Consider the following 17,099-nt stretch of genomic DNA (forward strand, 5'->3'; position numbering starts at 1 on the left):
TATCTTATGTTTTTTATAATTTGTCGTTAAAATTTGTCCAATCTTAGGTTTTTTATTTTTCATATTACGTAGGTCAATAGCGCCTATCTCGCTAAATAATCTGGCTATTGCCGTAGTATTATCACAATCCCGTGAAATCAAATGTACTATGTTGTCTCTCTGGTACGTCAAGCATTGTTGAGAGTTTCTCACATTATTTTGCAAAGTGAAATACCCAGGACCCAAAAGGGTTTCGCTATCTTCTGTATTTGAGGAACTAGGATTATTATAATCACTAGATCTTTTATACTGACTTATGGGTCCCTTTGCGTGAGGCAGGATGAAAAAGAAGTCATCATCTATGGGAGCCTTCGAAAAATTCAATTCGACCGGGGATTGTGTAGTCTCGGTATTTACACTTTCCTTTTCTTCCGGTATTTCTTCGAGTCCCTTGAATTTAATACCCGTTTGTGCCTTATTTAATAGAGTACTTCGGCTTTTAGGTTCACCAATTTTCACATTAGGCGTCACCGATAGTTCTCGTCTCTGCAAAGGGATTAGCTCATACCTTTCGTTAGATTTTTCATGTTCACTGATATGAACAGAGTCGTTGTCTGACGTTATTGTATCGCTCTGTGGTTCAGAATTTCTTTGTTCTATTTCGGACTCCACAGCATGTTGCGACAATTCCACTAATTTTTTTATTCTTCTTTCCATTTCTTCGTCTGAGTTTTCGTCACTGTATGGATCCATTTCTCCTAGCACATTCTGTAATTCAGGATCTACTTCGTCCCCATCAGAGAAGTGGCTGATTTCGTACGGTTCTAAATCTCTATTGTCCCAATAAAACGTCACGTCTTCGGCACTACGATGCCGTCTCAAACTCTCCTCGAACCTAGCACACGATTCTGCAAGTTCATTTTGAGTTAGGTTGGTCACGAATTCCTTTTCGGTAGAATCGTGTTTATTCTCAAAGACGTCGTCGTCATTAGTACTGTCAGTGTTATTACTCGTTTGAGGGCCAGTCACTTCAATATCCAACGATCCATCACTTTCGTCAGATTGCGACGTTTGTTGTGTACTCGATTCAGTATTTTCAACTAATGTTTTGTCCTGTATATTTTGAGCTGAATCTTCTAACTTTTCGGTTTTCTCCTGTTCCCTTAATCCAGTACGAGTAAAATCTGGAATCGGCGGTTCGCTTTCAGAACTCCCTTGTTTGCGTGTGCTAACGTCCGTTTCCTCTATACCCGTCGACGACATCATAGACCTCTGAAAAAAGGTCGGGCTTTTAGTAGTGATCCTATCGGCTTCTACACTAGATTCGTCCGTTAGAGCCTCATAAGATCCTGTGGTGTCAACCTGACTCTGAATTTCTTGGACTCTCGGATGTTTTTTTTTATTTCAGACGTCGTTAGGGGCGTATCTTTCCGCACCAGCGGCTTCCGGTAAAAGTCAGTCCTAATTCCGCTTTCTCGGTTAGTCGAGACATTACTCGAGTTTTGACCTTGCGGTATCTTCGGTCTAGTTCCCGAAGCTCGTGTCGTAGGATCCTTTTTATCCGTAGGCAATCTAGTCCCTGCCTTTGACCTTTGGCCGGATGTACTAGCCCGTGGGTCGGCGGCAGTCGTCAATGGAGCAGGATTCTTACTCCTCGTTCTCCCAGCTATCACACTATGTTCCAACTCCGGCCTTTGTTTGTTGGTTTTAGAGCCTAAAGGTCTACCTATCGGTCTAGGTTCGCCAGCAATCGAGTTTGCTCGTCTGCGCATTCTTTTCTTTTCTTCCTCTAACTTTTCTTTAGCGGCTTCCTGTTCTTTTGATTTGTCTTTCCACTTCTTGAACATCATTACCTGTATATTAGGTATATTGTCATTGAGATCCTGTTCACACTTTTCTTTCTCTTTTAAATACTCGTTCAGGTCCACTGGATTGCGGGAAAGTGAATCGGCATTGCAGTTCAATTTACCGGGTTTAAATTTGAAGGTGTATTGAAAATCGGTGAACTTGAACATCCACCTCATCAATCTTTGTCCCGGGTCTTTACGGTTGTGCATATAATTCAATGGTTCGTGGTCGGCTATTAGGGTGAATTTCTTGCACATCAGGTATGGGCGGAATTGATTCATGGCATATAGACACGAAATGCATTCCTTTTCTGTCGTCGTATAATTTCTTTCAGATTTGTTTAATAATCTCGATAAATATGCCACCGGGCGCTCCACACCGTCTACTTCCTGTGATAGGATAGCCCCTACAGCATAGTCCGAAGCATCGGTAATCAAAGTGAAAGGTTTCTCGAAATCGGGGAATGTCAGTATGGGAGCTTTACATAGGAGTTCTTTTAGTGTATTGAAAGCTTCTTCTTGTTCGGGTCCCCATTCGTATTCTCTGTCCTTTTTAGTTAGGTCACTCAGTGGTTTCGCTATTTTCGAGTAATCTTTAATAAAACGTCGATAGTAGCCTGATAGTCCCAAAAAGGATCGGATACTTTTTACACCGGTTAGGCGTGGAAAGTCCATGACCGCAGAGACCAGTTTTGGGTCCGGTTCCACGCCTCGTTTGCTAATTATATGTCCTAGGAATTTGACTTCTCTACGCAAGAATTCTACTTTGTCCGGCTGTAGGACCAGTCCTGCATTAGATAATCTTTCGAATAGTTTTCTGACCTTTCTCTCGTGGTCGTCCAAGTCCTTTGTATAAACTATTATATCATCGAGGTAAACTAGCATCTCGACGTTTAGCAATCCTCTTAGTAAATGGTCCATCATTCGTTGAAACGTAGCCGGGGCGTTCACCAAACCCTCGACCATACGTATATACTGAAAATGTCCACGTAAAGTAGAAAATGCAGTTTTAGCTCTGTCCTCGGCCTTCAAAGGAATTTGTTGAAAGCCATTTGCAAGATCGAAAGTTGAAAAATAGGTACAGCCTCCTAGCTGGTCTAGAATATCTGCGATGTTAGGGAGAGGGTAAGCGTCTCCAATAGTTCTACTGTTCAATTCACGGAAGTCTATCACAATTCGCCAACGCGGTTTGCCATCGCTTCCGGCTTTCTTCGGTACAATCCATAAAGGAGAATTATAAGGGGAATTTGACTCCTCTATAATTCCATCCTTAAGTCGTTTCGTAATTTGTTCTTCTATAAACTGCTTATGAGCCGGTGGGTGTCGATATTGTTTAGTGTTAATGGGCACATTGTTTTCCAGGTGAATTTCATGTTCAATAATATTTGTACATGGTAACGGCTCACCTAGCAGTAAAAATACATTTGGGTATTGTTTTATCAAACGTTTAATACTTCTGTATTCGTTTGGTGCCAAATGTCCTGTTCTCAATAGTTTAAGTAGCCTCTTATATTTTTGTTTGAGCTGTATTTCAGCATTCCGTGGACTAGTGCATTCGCTTTCACTTTCCGAAGGCGAACTACCCTCGGGATTTATATGCTCGAATGGCAGTATGATCCTCGGGTCCACTTCTATTGTCACGTCTTTATCAAAATGAGTATTAACAGCCATAATTTTACAAGTTCCATTTTGGTTTGTTACTACTCCTTGTCCCATGTATACTCGATCGTCTCCTACGTTGATTCGGAGGAGATAACCTTCCACTAGATTTGTCCGTACCAAGTTTATTTGGATAACTTGGCGCGACCTTGCAGGTATCTTATATTTTACCTTGCTATGTTCGCATCATTTACATTAATTTCAGAAGAATCGGTCTCCCCTTCATAAGGAGGTATTTTACCTTCTTTCAGCATTTCTTGGTACTTGATGGGGTACATAGCGATAAGATCGTTACGTAGATTGTTTATTGGAACATTCTCTGGTAGGAACGGCACTGGGTTCATCACATCGCTGTTTAACATTAAGGCATCGTTGTGATAAGATATCACAGCCCTTGTAGTTTTCAGAAATGCTCTTCCCAACATTCCGTCTTCTTGTATTGGAAAATTGTTCCAAACAATATGAAATTTAGTACTTCGTCCATTTATGCTTAGCATAACAGTCCCCAACGTCGGTACTGTGTGAGCTGTAATGCCACTAAGCGAAGTAGCTTCCCTCGGATTAAAAGTCGTTGTCCACCTCAGAGTCTTAAATTTAATTATATTTACCTAAGCGCCATTGTCTACCATAAATACTGTCCATTTTTGATTAGTTTCAGGTATACAGAACCTTACTCTCGTCGGCTCATGGATCTCCATCACAATCTCCATCGCCAGATCCCCGATTCGCGGCAATGCAGAGCCTGGTCCTCCATACTGGTAGCTAGGGGTTTCTGTAATACTGTCATTACAGGTGCCGATGGCATTCCCTCTTTCTGACTCGGCTGGTCTGCCAGTCGTGCCAGAACTGCCTTGGCTTCCTCGATAATTGCTTGTGTCGGTTTTGCGAGGCTCGTCACCTTGATGTCGGGACGAGCCGTTTGCGAGTTTAAAGGCTCAGCATTCGTCGGTTGGTTATATGGCGGATTCGGTCTTAATTCTCGTTGATATTGTCCAATTTGTTTCAACTGGCCGTTTTGTCCTTGGGGCGATCCAAGTCTCGGTTGATCATAACTAATCATGCCATACGGTCTTCCTGTAGGATACAGATAAGTGTCTGTATCCGGATTGTATAGTCTTCCGTTATTTTATTCATACGAGCGGCCTTGCGAGCCTTGGAATCTCGGACTCCAATTCCCAGTCCTAGGCTGATATTGCCTCTGTCCTTGAAATCTATTATGCTGAGAGTTACTTCCAGAGTAGCCTCAGTTATTGAAGTACTGATTATTATTGTTTTGATAGTTATTACCGTTCTCTGGATTTTGTTGAAATTGCCTCTGTTGGTACTGGTTCTTTTGGATGTAGAGTTGTTGAAATTCAGCGGGCAATTCTTCGAATTCAATGGGCAACTGTTCTTCTGATTCCAATCCCTGCTCTTGCACGTAAGCAACGTCCAAATTTTTGTTGAAACCAGTCCATTTGTTAGCATCAAATTTAGGTTTCATATTATTTCGAGCCTCAATTCTCAAGGCTTCTTTATAAGCATCGCTCAAACAAGTAGGGCATTTGACATCCACTAAGTCCCCTATTTCTTTAGGTAAACCGTTTACAAATATTTTTACTACGGCTGACTTCAATGGTGTCAACATAATCTCGTTAAATTGTGCTCCCAGTTCATCTTTTAATGCGTGTTCTGCACAATTCAACAATATATTTATTCGGTCATGGAAATCTCCGACAGTATCACCCTGTTTCATTCTTAACGCATGTAGTCTTGCATCATAATAAGCAAAATCCTTACACGGTGCAAATCTTTCCTTTAAAGCTTTCGTTAATTCTTCCGCAGTATTAACGGTTTTGCCATACAAACAGTCCCTAGCCGGTCCCCTTAATTTTGCTATAACGGCCTTTACATAATTCGGTCTTTGGGCGACTGGTACTGTGGCAGATCCATTTTTTATATCTTGAATAAAATCTTTTAACGGAAGATTCTTTCCGTCGAATTCCGGGATTCCTAACAAGGAATTTTGTAAGGCAAAACTCGCTGATGCCGATTGCAGCATAACTAGAGTTGCTTGTTGCTGTTCTTGCGCCTGCTGTTGCGCTGCTGCTACCGCTGCAGTGTCCATTTCGTTTTGTTAAGTAACGCTAATGCGTCAGTCTTATTCCTGATTTCTACGCTAATCGCATAATATTATCCTCTTATTTTAATGTGTTCAAAACGTTATCATAGGGATCACTTACCGATTTAAGATACATATATAATTAAACACATATATGTATATATATGATTTTAGGATATATATATGCTTAATTAGTTAAAACTTAATATTCCGAACGTGTGTCCTTATAGGTCGTTAAGGTAACGTGATTTATTACGCGTTATTTAATATTACTACTTATTTCGGAGACGGTATAGTGAGTTTATTATAAAATTTTAAAATAATAAAATTAAATATTAAAATTAAAGTATAATTAAATTAATCAATTAAATTAGAATAAATAAATTTTAATTAATTAAATCAATTCATAACTATCTTAATTAGTTAAAATTAATTTAAATTAATTAAATTATCAAATATTAAATATAGTATAAATATATTATAATTATAATCATACACCTTATTTGGTAAATAATATTTTTTTATTATATTATTTTTTTTGATATTAAATGTTAATAATTAATTAATTAGGAGCGCCAAAACAGCAAAGAAACCACGCTCTGCTACCATTTATTATGTGTGTTCTAATAGACACACATGTCGTTAGTGTCTTTCTAGCAAACGAGCGACACTATAACTCGATGTGGTGTATTGCTGCATACATGAGGCCCCGCTCACTTAACACTCGCTAGTTAATTATTAAATATATTTGAACGTATAAGTATATTTATGGAAAAAATCAAATAACTGGAATATATATGTATATAGGGGTTCTTTATAAAGTTCGAATTAAAGCTTACTCGGGAATTTTAGCAGCTTGGAACCGAGCTTGTCGAAATATCGTAGACGTACGATTTATCCCGTACACATGCATATCATGTTATCCGGGGACGTGCTTAATTTTTAAATACTTAGTCAGCGTAGGCTATAATGCTATGTAATTGAGAAGATCGCGTTACACTGGCGCGACCGGTATTTATGATAATAAATGGAAAGAGTCGCGAAAGCAAAATACCAAAGCCAAAATAATTAAAAATTTAACGAACGCATACACGTCTACATATATATATATGTATATTATATATATATGTAGTTATACACAAAATGAATATGCGGAAATTTGCCAAATGGTAATTAATCCAAATATTATTATTATTATAGAAAAATAGGTAAGAAGAAAATAAGTTTACACTAATAAACCTTGAGTTACTTACTCGTTAGAAGTTTATTTATTATTATTATTAGTAGGCTTGTCCTCGAAATTATATAGTTATATAATTGTGTATATTGTCAAAATATTCGTCCAAGAAATATAATCCTTTTATTTATTTTTTTTTTGGTCCTTATAATAACTGTTATCCTTATACAAGTAATTATGCTGTAATCGATCTGAACGTACGCCGTATACGTATATATATATATATATATATATATATATATATATATATATGTGTGTGTGTGTGTGTATTTTATAATAATGCGTTAATAGCTGATAGCAAGGATATGAATATACTGATTTGATGAATTTAACAATAAATAAAAACTGATTGACAAAAAGAACTGAGATCAAAACTATATGAAAGCAACTGAATAAAACTGTATGTAAATCTGAACGGAATACGACTGCTCGTGATTAGCTCTGGCGCTAGACTGCCTTTGTCAGGCGTGGGCGATACAGTCATCCCACGCGAGACTGTTACTACGCCGTCACCGCATTACTACGCGGCCGCCGAACCGCCTACGCGTGCTTAACGTGTACAATTAATACGCGCGGCGCGATTATACATAATACTAATACATATAAGTTTTACATTACATATATCAGGATTAAGTGAATTTTAAAAGTTGTCACTTAACATCGATATTTGTTAGTCAAATCTAATCTACAAGTTAACATTGTTAGTTATTTTGCAATAAACAACAATATTGTTATTTCGAGCATACGATTACAATCTCGACGTATTGAAACAGAAAAGCAAGAATTTGACACTTTGATAACTAATTATTCACTAAGTTATCAATAAATAAACAATTTATAATTTTATTAAACAATTAAAATAACACTGTTAGATAGCAAATCGATCATACGTATCTGTAAAATTGATGATTATGATTGTCACTAATTTGCTGATTTTTAAACCGCTAAAAAAGAAATTTGCAAATCTGTTTTTTAATTATTATTCAAAATTAGAGAGCAACATTAATCATCTTTTATTTGAATAACACTCTTCTAACCACAAGCGATTTTTTCATGTAAAAATTTTCCATAATTTTATTGTAAAAATGGCGTAATTTGATTATTAAATTGTATAACTTATAACTTTGAGAGGCGATTTTTCCTCGAGATGTAATTTATGTTAAAAAATTTATCATTTCAAGTTTAATTTTTTAAATCGCATGATTACAATTTCGATCGAGCCATTTTGCGATAAAACATGTACAAAATTTGCGTCAATGACAAAAATAGCGTTGTAGGGGCTACCAAGCGTAGAAACGAGCCCATTTCGCATGTATAAATTCGCTCGTCGCTGCGGCAAGAGGACTCATTTTCATACCTTGCTTAGCAGCGCGAGCACTGTTGTAGAAATAAAGCCTCAGCTATTTCCTGGGACGAATTTCTTTTTCAGTGGTTAGCCTGTTAAATTCCTTTCCTACAGATCTCTAAGCGCTCAACTCATGAGACTATCTCTCTCATGAGAAAAAAGCAGCCTTAGATATCTTCCCTCCTGAAATATATTTACTGCTGAGAAATTAAATTGAGCAGTGATCGCGGCGCTGTCGGGCCTCTCCCCGATAGATGCGATTGCTCTCAATTTCATTTCGAAGCAGCTCATCGAGTTGGTAAGCCTCGTGGTTTGCTACTCGAAAGAATTTCTTTTATTATTTAGATTGCGCGCGTGTCAACTTCATGCTTTTCTCGGAGACGTAATTGCGAATTCAATGTAAAGAGTCCGAACTATTATTTTCATAACGCGAGATAGTTTCAAACGTTACAGTACATACTGACTACATTATAAATTCTCAAGATAAGATACGATGGTAAAAATAGTCTGAACCAATATATTATGATTGTTTTACACAGTAAACATTTTTAAAACTATTCTGCTTTATATATTATATTATTAACATAATCTGACACACACACACACACACACACACATATTATTACTATTACTCTATGTACATAATTATTATAAATTATTGAATTTATTATTATTATTATTTATAGTTCATCATCATCATCATCATCATCATCATCATCATCATCATTATTATTACTATTATTATTATTATTATTATTAAATTACTACTACTACTACTACTACTACTACAACTACTACTACTATTATTACTGGTGAGGAGACGCGCAAAGACTATGACGAGCGTACAAAGAACGGGAGCGCTAAGAATCGCGTGCGCGTACCGAACAGTCTCGGAAAACGCGATATTCGCGATCGCGGGCGTTATCCCGATCGACCTCTTGGCAGGCGAGAGGAAACGTATTTAAGACCGAAATGCGACCGTAGGGAGGGCCGACGCTGCAACAGAGGAACGAACGAAAATGACAGAACAATGGCAGACAAGATGGACGACAGACGTTCAAGGACGATGGACCCACAGACTGATACCAGACGTTGGTCCGTGGAAAGACAGAAAACACGGAAAGGTAGATTTCTATCTCACCCAGTTTCTGACCGGACACGGATACTTCCGAAAATACCTACACAGAATGGGTAAGGTAACTTCCCCAGACTATGTGTACTGTAGGGGGTCTTGAGACGACGCGGAGCACACGTTTTTCATGTGCGACCGTTGGGCCGAGCAAAGATTGAGATTGGAGACAGAAGTAGGTCCGATTACGCCAGAAAACGTAACGAACGTAATGTTGACAGCAGCCGACGCATGACGTAAGATCGCGCTGTAGGTTTAGAATGTGTTTCGAACCAAAAAGACGGATGGATGCTTGGAAAATTGAATGAATGAGAACATTTCAGAGCCTACTTGGGAATGAATAAGTATTAAAGGGATGAATGTGTGCTTGGACACGCAATGACAGCCGCCCAGTCTGAAGTAATGTGAAAAACAGTTCCGGGCTGGTTACGGTGCGAACAAGGAGAGATATGTTTGGTGGGTATTGGTGGCCTAAGCTACTGTGAGTCCCACACTTGGTGGGCTTCCGTCAGTTGTCCGTAAATGGATTCAGACTCTCCTAAAAAAAACAAAAAAAAAAGGAGTAGTTTTTTTTTCATTTTGTATTTGAAAAACATTTTTTTATATTGTTGTAACAGTTCTGTAAAATTTTACACGAAAAAAACACTGGGGAAATACAGTTTTACCCCTATTAAATCTAAGGCCTGCAACTCTTATTATCGAAACCTATATGCTGTTGGTGCATTTTTCACGGAAATTCTTTTCCATTTTGTTTTATTGATAAATGTTGAATAGAACCGAAGATATTGATGGAAATGTGATTTTGAAGGTAACTTTCGAGGATGGTTTTCGTCCCCTAGCAGTGAATATTAGCTAATTAAAGATATATATTCCCTACTTTTCAGTGCTCTGTAACATACTACAATTTTATCAAAATCGAGGATTCGTTTATTGTGTTATCTATCCATATTTCTTTATAATAGGGTTTAGAGGTAGTTCACCCCCGTAACAAAAGATTATGCGGAAACACCGAAACAGATCACTTTTTTTTTATCAGTTTGTATTTGAAAAACATTTTATTATAGTTTTGTGACAGTTGTGGAAATTTTACACGAAAAATATTCTAGAAAAATACAGTTTTACCCCTATTAAATCTAAGGGTTGCAACCTTTATTATCAAAACCTAGATGCTGTTGTTGCGTTTTTCATGGCAATTCTTTTCCAATCTGTTTTATTGAAAAATAATCAACAGAACTGAAGATATTGAAAAAAATGATATTTTGAGGGTGACTTTCGGGGGTGGTTTTCATCACCTTAAAGTGCATATCCGCCGATAAAAAAAATACGTGTCTTTTATTTTTTGATGCACTATAACATATCTCAGTATTATTGAAATCGGAGAGGAACAACTGGGGTACTTTCCTTGTTAGAGGGCTACCGCAATCTAGTGGCGACTCGAGTTATCGACGCGTGCCAGCGATGAGAATTCGGTCACCCATCCCCAACTTATTTTTCTCCTATTCATATCGCATCTAGGTCTGTTATACACTTGTGGCTGTTCTATCATTATACCGTGTCCGAATTCCGCGTTTTAATTTAGTTTTGTTTAAAAGAGGGAAAATAAGAAAATTCTCAATTGTACAATATATAGCTATTGTTTGGTCATCAGCATATTAAATTGATGTCAGCCTCGGGAAGTACTGATTATATATTTTCAAGTACAATTCGATATGTAGTCTAGTAATAAGAGTAAAAGTCCAAATAAAGATGTATTGTAACAAATATTATATTTATTTATATTCTCATACTATTTTTTGAAAAATTAACCCATTAATACCCAAGCCGAATTTGGTAGAGATAGCCTTGAAATAACTATTGGGTTCATGTTATAACTCAAAAGTAATTTACACCTGTTTTTTCTTTTTGCATTTCCAATTGTTTATGAAAAGTTATTTAAACAAATTGACAAAAGTTTTAGTTTTTTGAAAAACTATTTACGGCAATCGATTCTACGGGAAAAACCAAGGAGAAAACCTCTGTAAGATTTTCTTGTCAGACTCGATTTTGTTGGTATATATTCGTTATAAACAATTTGAAACGGAGAAGTGATGCTGACAAAAACCTCTCTAACATTATTTTTTTCGACCCAACTGTTTTTGTTAATCATTATGGGTAAAAGAACTACTTTCTTCAAAACAGATCCTTAAAAACAATTACGAATGATTTTCTCTGTGAGTTTTTCAAAAATAAATATCACATTTTGAACAACAATATTCAGTCAATACTGAACAATTTTCGTTGTCACACTTTCTACATTTCCCAACCTTTATCTGATGTTCCTCTGTCGGAGTTTTAACTTTTTTCTGTCATTTGGGTCGATGAGTATTTTCGAGTTTTTGAATATAATATTCACAAACTTCCTCCACAATATCTTTTGAACCTTTCTTCTCATCTGGATGGAGTTTATTGTAAATAACAGTAGCATTAGCTAATGAAGCTTGAATAAGTCTCATGAAGAGACACCACGTCCATTTTTTGCTTCGGATTGTAGGCATAAGTGCATTACAATGCTGGTCGTGTAAGTCTACTCCACCCATGTGCCTATTATACATTGAGAAAGCTTGAGGAAAGAGAATTTTTTGTTTAGTTTTATTATGCCATCTTTTCATTTCAACTTTCGGTCCATCTCCGTATTTAGTTGAGAGAACTGATACGGGTTTTGAGACCATCACCGTTATGTAATTTAGTTTTGAATTGGCTTCGTGAACTGAGATAGTGGTTCCTCTATCAGCTTTCTTTGACATATCGATTTTTGCTTTGACGCGATTTTGACGAACAGTTCCTGTAGCCGATAATCCAATATTTCTTAAGTGAATCATGAGATCTGGAGATGTAAAGAAGTTATCAAAAAACAAATGATATTTTGCCAGATTTTCATTTTTAACCGTCTCCAGGAACCTTTGAAGTAATTTGATAACCACTCTCGATCCCAAACAAACAGAAGCTAAAGGATTTTCAGATTCAGTACCAAACTTGCCCGTATATATATATCTAAATCATATATATATATCCATCTGAAGAACATAATGCCCATAGCTTTATCCAAAATCTTATAGGTTTGTTCCTAATGCATTGCTTAATGCTGAATCTTCCAAAATATTTGACCATAACTTCGTCAATTGACAAATTATAATCAAAAAATCCATATGTCATACAATTTTCCCTAAATAATTCAAATAAATATCTGACTTTCCAGACTTTATCTTTTTCATCTTTGTCTTGAAGTTTATAAAACCTAATGTTTTTTTTTATTTTTACAAATTTTGCCTTTGGCATAAGTTCTTTTATTAATGGACACTGCAAAAGTCGTTTGTTGGACCAATAGTCAGACTGCTTTTTCCTAGAATTGACTACAGTAATCATAATGATCACGATGAATCGGTCTAAATCATCATTGGTTAATTCAAAGTGGTTTTCGGAAGTAGCTTCTATAATAAAGTTTTTCATTGATTGAGAAAAAAAGAGTTCAAACAATTCCAAAGAACTTTTTGAGTAAAATGATGAAATAGATGAAAGATCATAGTCATCATCTGGAAGATCGTCATAATTCAAAGCATTATCACGCCAATCATACTTTTGATTCGGTTCTAGTAACTTCTGGTCACTAGTATAAGAACTCTTTATATGTTCATACGATCCTGTAGGAAGCGGCCGAAGTGAAGTATATTCTTCTTCTTCATTAATTGAACCTTCATCTGAGCTCTCATGCTCTGTTGGAAGAAATACAATATCAACATGATGGTCACCATCTATATCACCGTCAACAATCTCATTCAAATCAGTAAGTCTTCGCCTCGTCATGGTATTACATTTTTATATTGAAGTATGTAAAAAGAACAAAATCAGTAATTTATTCAATATAATAGAATGGTCTTCTATTTCACTGAGTGACAAGCTATCGTCGAAATAGTATATGACACCGAACAATTTAGTCGATTTACATTTGAAATGAAGATAGGAATGAAAATTAGAAAGAATTATAAAATTATGAGGAATTTCTACTGATGGTGTGATTATTTCAGTACAACCGTAGAAAATCTTTTTCAAGTTATTATTAGTTCACATTCGGTTCGTAAAATTCAAATGATGGAAACTGGTTTTTGATTTCTAATTACAATTGTATGATAAAAGGCTAAAGAGGTTTTTGCCTTGGTTTTTCCCGTCGAACCGATTACCGTAAATAGTTTTTCAAAAAACTAAAACTTTTGTCAATTTGTTTAAATAATTTTTTATAAACAATTGGAAATGCAAAAAGAAAAAACACGTGTAAATTATTTTTGAGCTATAACATGAACTCAATAGTTATTTCAAGGCTATCTCTACCAGATTCGGCTTGGGTATTAATGGGTTAAGAAAAATGTAAACATATTATAAATTATCAAATCGTAATTAGTTTATTCTTATTTAAGCTCTGTAAATTCATATACTACTGTGGGCAAAAAGTAAGGTGAATTTTCAATTTAAACTTCGCGGGCTTAACATTTCGGGCTAGTTCTTTTTTTCTTGAGTTGGTAGGACTGCGAATGACATCTGGGACAAATTTCATGTCAATGTCATCATCAGTAATATATTTACGCTTGTGTTTACCAAACGACCAAGAGTGCATGTTTCGATTTTTACAATGTCTGATTTAATTGAGCAAAGAAGTGCCATCAAATTTTGTTTGCGGAATGAAATTTCGGCTGCGGAAACGTTGAGGATGTTGCGGAAGGCCTTTGGTGATTCTACCATGTCGCAGAAAAATGTTTATAAGTGGTACAAAGACTTCAAAGAGGGTCGAGAACGTGTTGATGACTTGGAGCGCTCCGGACGACCATCGACGTCAACAGATGACCAACACGTCAATAAAGTGAAGGAATTAGTGCTCGAAAATCGTCGGTTGACTGTTAGAGACCTTACTGATATGATCGGAATATCAGAAGGATCTGTGAAAACAATTTTGAAAGACCATTTGAGCCTACGAAAAGTAAAATCTCGTTTGGTACCGAAAACGCTCACTTTCTTGCAAAAAATTCGCCAAAAATTCGACGCATATCGTTCCGCAACCACCGTATTCACCTGATTTGGCTCCGTGTGACTTCTGGCTATTCCCAAAACTCAAGAGACCACTCCGGGGAACGCGTTTCGAGTCGATTGAGGAGATAAGAGCTGAATCGAAGAAGGCGCTGATGGCTATACCGGAAAGGGACTATTTGGCATTTTTCGAGGATTGGAAAAAACGTTGGCATAAGTGTATTTTATCGGGAGGGGATTACTTCGAAGGGGATGACATTGATGTAGAAGAATAAATAAAGATTTTTCATTTTACAAACAAATTCACCTTACTTTTTGCCCACAGTAGTAGGTCATATGGTAAATTTAGTAAATTATAATTCTTGTTTGAAACATTTTCTTTATTATAGCTAGAACAGCTGACAATAAATGAGACAATAAATATAAGATAATTCTATCTAGAGCAAATTGAACAGAATGGAAAGAGTTCACTTCGGTCCAAACAGAGTCTAACACTGAAAATGTTGAAAGTAATTGTAAAACAGTTTCAAAGTATGTTTAATTATTAAAATTTTATAGATTGATACTGATTGATTTTAATTATTTTTTAATTTAGATATTACAGGTCTGAACCAAATTCTGAAGTGTCAAAACATACTGCTGACGATAACAGTAACAAAGTTAACTCTTTATACTCTGTTCAATTTGCTCTATAAATTTTAATTTAGCATTACACTTTAGACATTTTCTAGCTATAATAAAGAATTTAAAATGTTTTAAACAAGAATTATAATTTACTAAATTTATCATATGACCTATAAGAATTTACAGAGCTTAAATAAGAATAAACTAATTAGGATTTGACAATTTATGACATGTCTACATTTTTCTTAATTCTTCAAAAAATAGTATAAGAATATAAATTATATTTGGTACAATACCTCTTTCTTTGAACTCTTACTTTTACTACTAGGGTACATATCGAATTGTACTTGAAAATATATAATCAATACTTGCCGAGGCTGACTTCAATTTGATATGCTGATGATGGAACAATAGGTATATATTGAACAATTGAGAATTTTCTTATTTTCCCTCTTTTAAACAAAACTAATTTAAAACACGGAATTCGGACACGGTATAATGATAGAACAGCCACAAGTGTACAACAGACCTAGATGCGTTATGAATAGGAGAAAAAGAAGTTTGGGATGGGTGACCGAATGCTCATCGCTGACGCACGCTAACGCATGGTAACTGGTTGGCGTTACCACCGGTAGATAGTAGTACCCGCAACAGATTGAAACACAAGTTCTAGTCCCAAGTGCCCTGTACTCTGCGACTTTCAAACGCCAAGAAGGATTTTTAATACCTTCCAATATTTTTCAATGAAAAAAAATATTGAATCATATTTAATCTAATCATTAAGATTTTATTCTAATAAATGGTTAGTACTTCAACTGCGGTATTTAATTAAATATCTTTTAATACTTTTAAATATTTTCTAATTGAACATTATATTCAATCACGTTTAATGGAATATTTTCTAATATTTCTCAATATTTTTGAATACAATGTAATTTTTAATCTCATTCAATCTAATCATTATAAATTTATTTTTATAAATGCTCAGTACGTCAACTTCAATAACAATTAATTGAATATTATGTAACATTGATTGATAAATATAACAGTAAAGAATATTTATGACAAATCTAATATTTTTTAATTTTTTGTAATACTTTTTATAAAATATATGCTACTCAATAAAGCTTTAAATAATAAATGTAAATATATTTTATATGGTACTATGTTTGGACAATTCAATACATAAAATTCAATTTAATAATTGTAATCTATTCCAATGAATTGTTTTTTAATTAGGACTTATCATCGCAATTTATCCAATACCGATTAATTTTTATCAAAATTTTTTAATGTTGTAATGGGGGAAGTTATCTAAAAAATGGGAAATTTATTTAAGAACAAACTCCTACGATGCAGAGCTAACCGCCGCTCCGTTAAACAGGTCATACCTACGATCATGTACGTGTATTCGCCTTTACGTCAGATGATTTCGCTTAATTGTCTTTTACCGAATGGCGTTGAACTCACCTTAAGTCACGTGCCTTGTGACACTCGATGAATCTATGTGTGGGCGACTTTACGAATAATCCGCTTAATCCTCTAGATATAATCGGATGAAAATATAAGCTTTTTACAAATTACTTAAGCTAATGGGAAAATTAAATGACGTAATCGGCAAATACAATTAATTAACTTTAATTAATAAAATTAGAGAGGGAGAGAGAGAGAGAGAGAGAGAGAGAGAGAGAGAAAGAGAAAGAGAGAGACATACAAAAAATACGCGAATACAAAAAATCGCTATCACGTTTGACAAAATACCGAATGTATTTTGTGACGCAATAATGACGGGAGGTGCACCTACCCTGTGGTGCAATTACGGTGATCAGCCGTAATTGTTGATGAAATATATCAACTGCCGCTGCCCTCCTCCTTATCAGCTGCGCTGCTTCACTCTGCCTTTAATCTCCTACAATACTGCTTCTGCGCTGCTGCTACTTGCTGCTGCAATACCGTTGTTGCACTCACGCGCGTAATTGTCCCAGAAAACTTTAATATTCGGCGAAAACAAAGTGCAAAACGAAATCGGCGGTAAACTCGCGTAAACAGCTGAGGCGTAACTGTTTATTCAAATGATGGCGCGCCCCCTCTCTATCTTAATTGTTTGTACTATCGCGCGAGAAGCA

The 17,099-nt window shown here is 35.8% G+C and overlaps 1 protein-coding gene across 4 annotated transcripts in view; it reads right to left on the reverse strand.

The window, feature by feature from the left end:
• The window catches only part of LOC131675342 (L-aminoadipate-semialdehyde dehydrogenase-phosphopantetheinyl transferase), a 64,204-nt gene that overhangs the window by 42,775 nt on the left and 4,330 nt on the right, over positions 1 to 17,099 (reverse strand). Inside the window, exon 1 of one of the 4 annotated variants that reach the window (XM_058954281.1) lies at positions 16,778 to 16,871. The exons of the other annotated variants lie outside the window; for them this stretch is intronic. The gene's annotated coding sequence lies outside the window, so the exon portion shown is untranslated. Of the gene's footprint in view, positions 1 to 16,777; positions 16,872 to 17,099 lie in introns of those variants that run through there. 4 annotated transcript variants of the gene reach the window in all.

This window comes from Phymastichus coffea, unplaced genomic scaffold (assembly GCF_024137745.1).
Source record: "Phymastichus coffea isolate CEN01 unplaced genomic scaffold, Cenicafe_Pcof_1.1 PCOF00001, whole genome shotgun sequence".
Lineage (NCBI taxonomy): Eukaryota > Metazoa > Arthropoda > Insecta > Hymenoptera > Eulophidae > Phymastichus > Phymastichus coffea.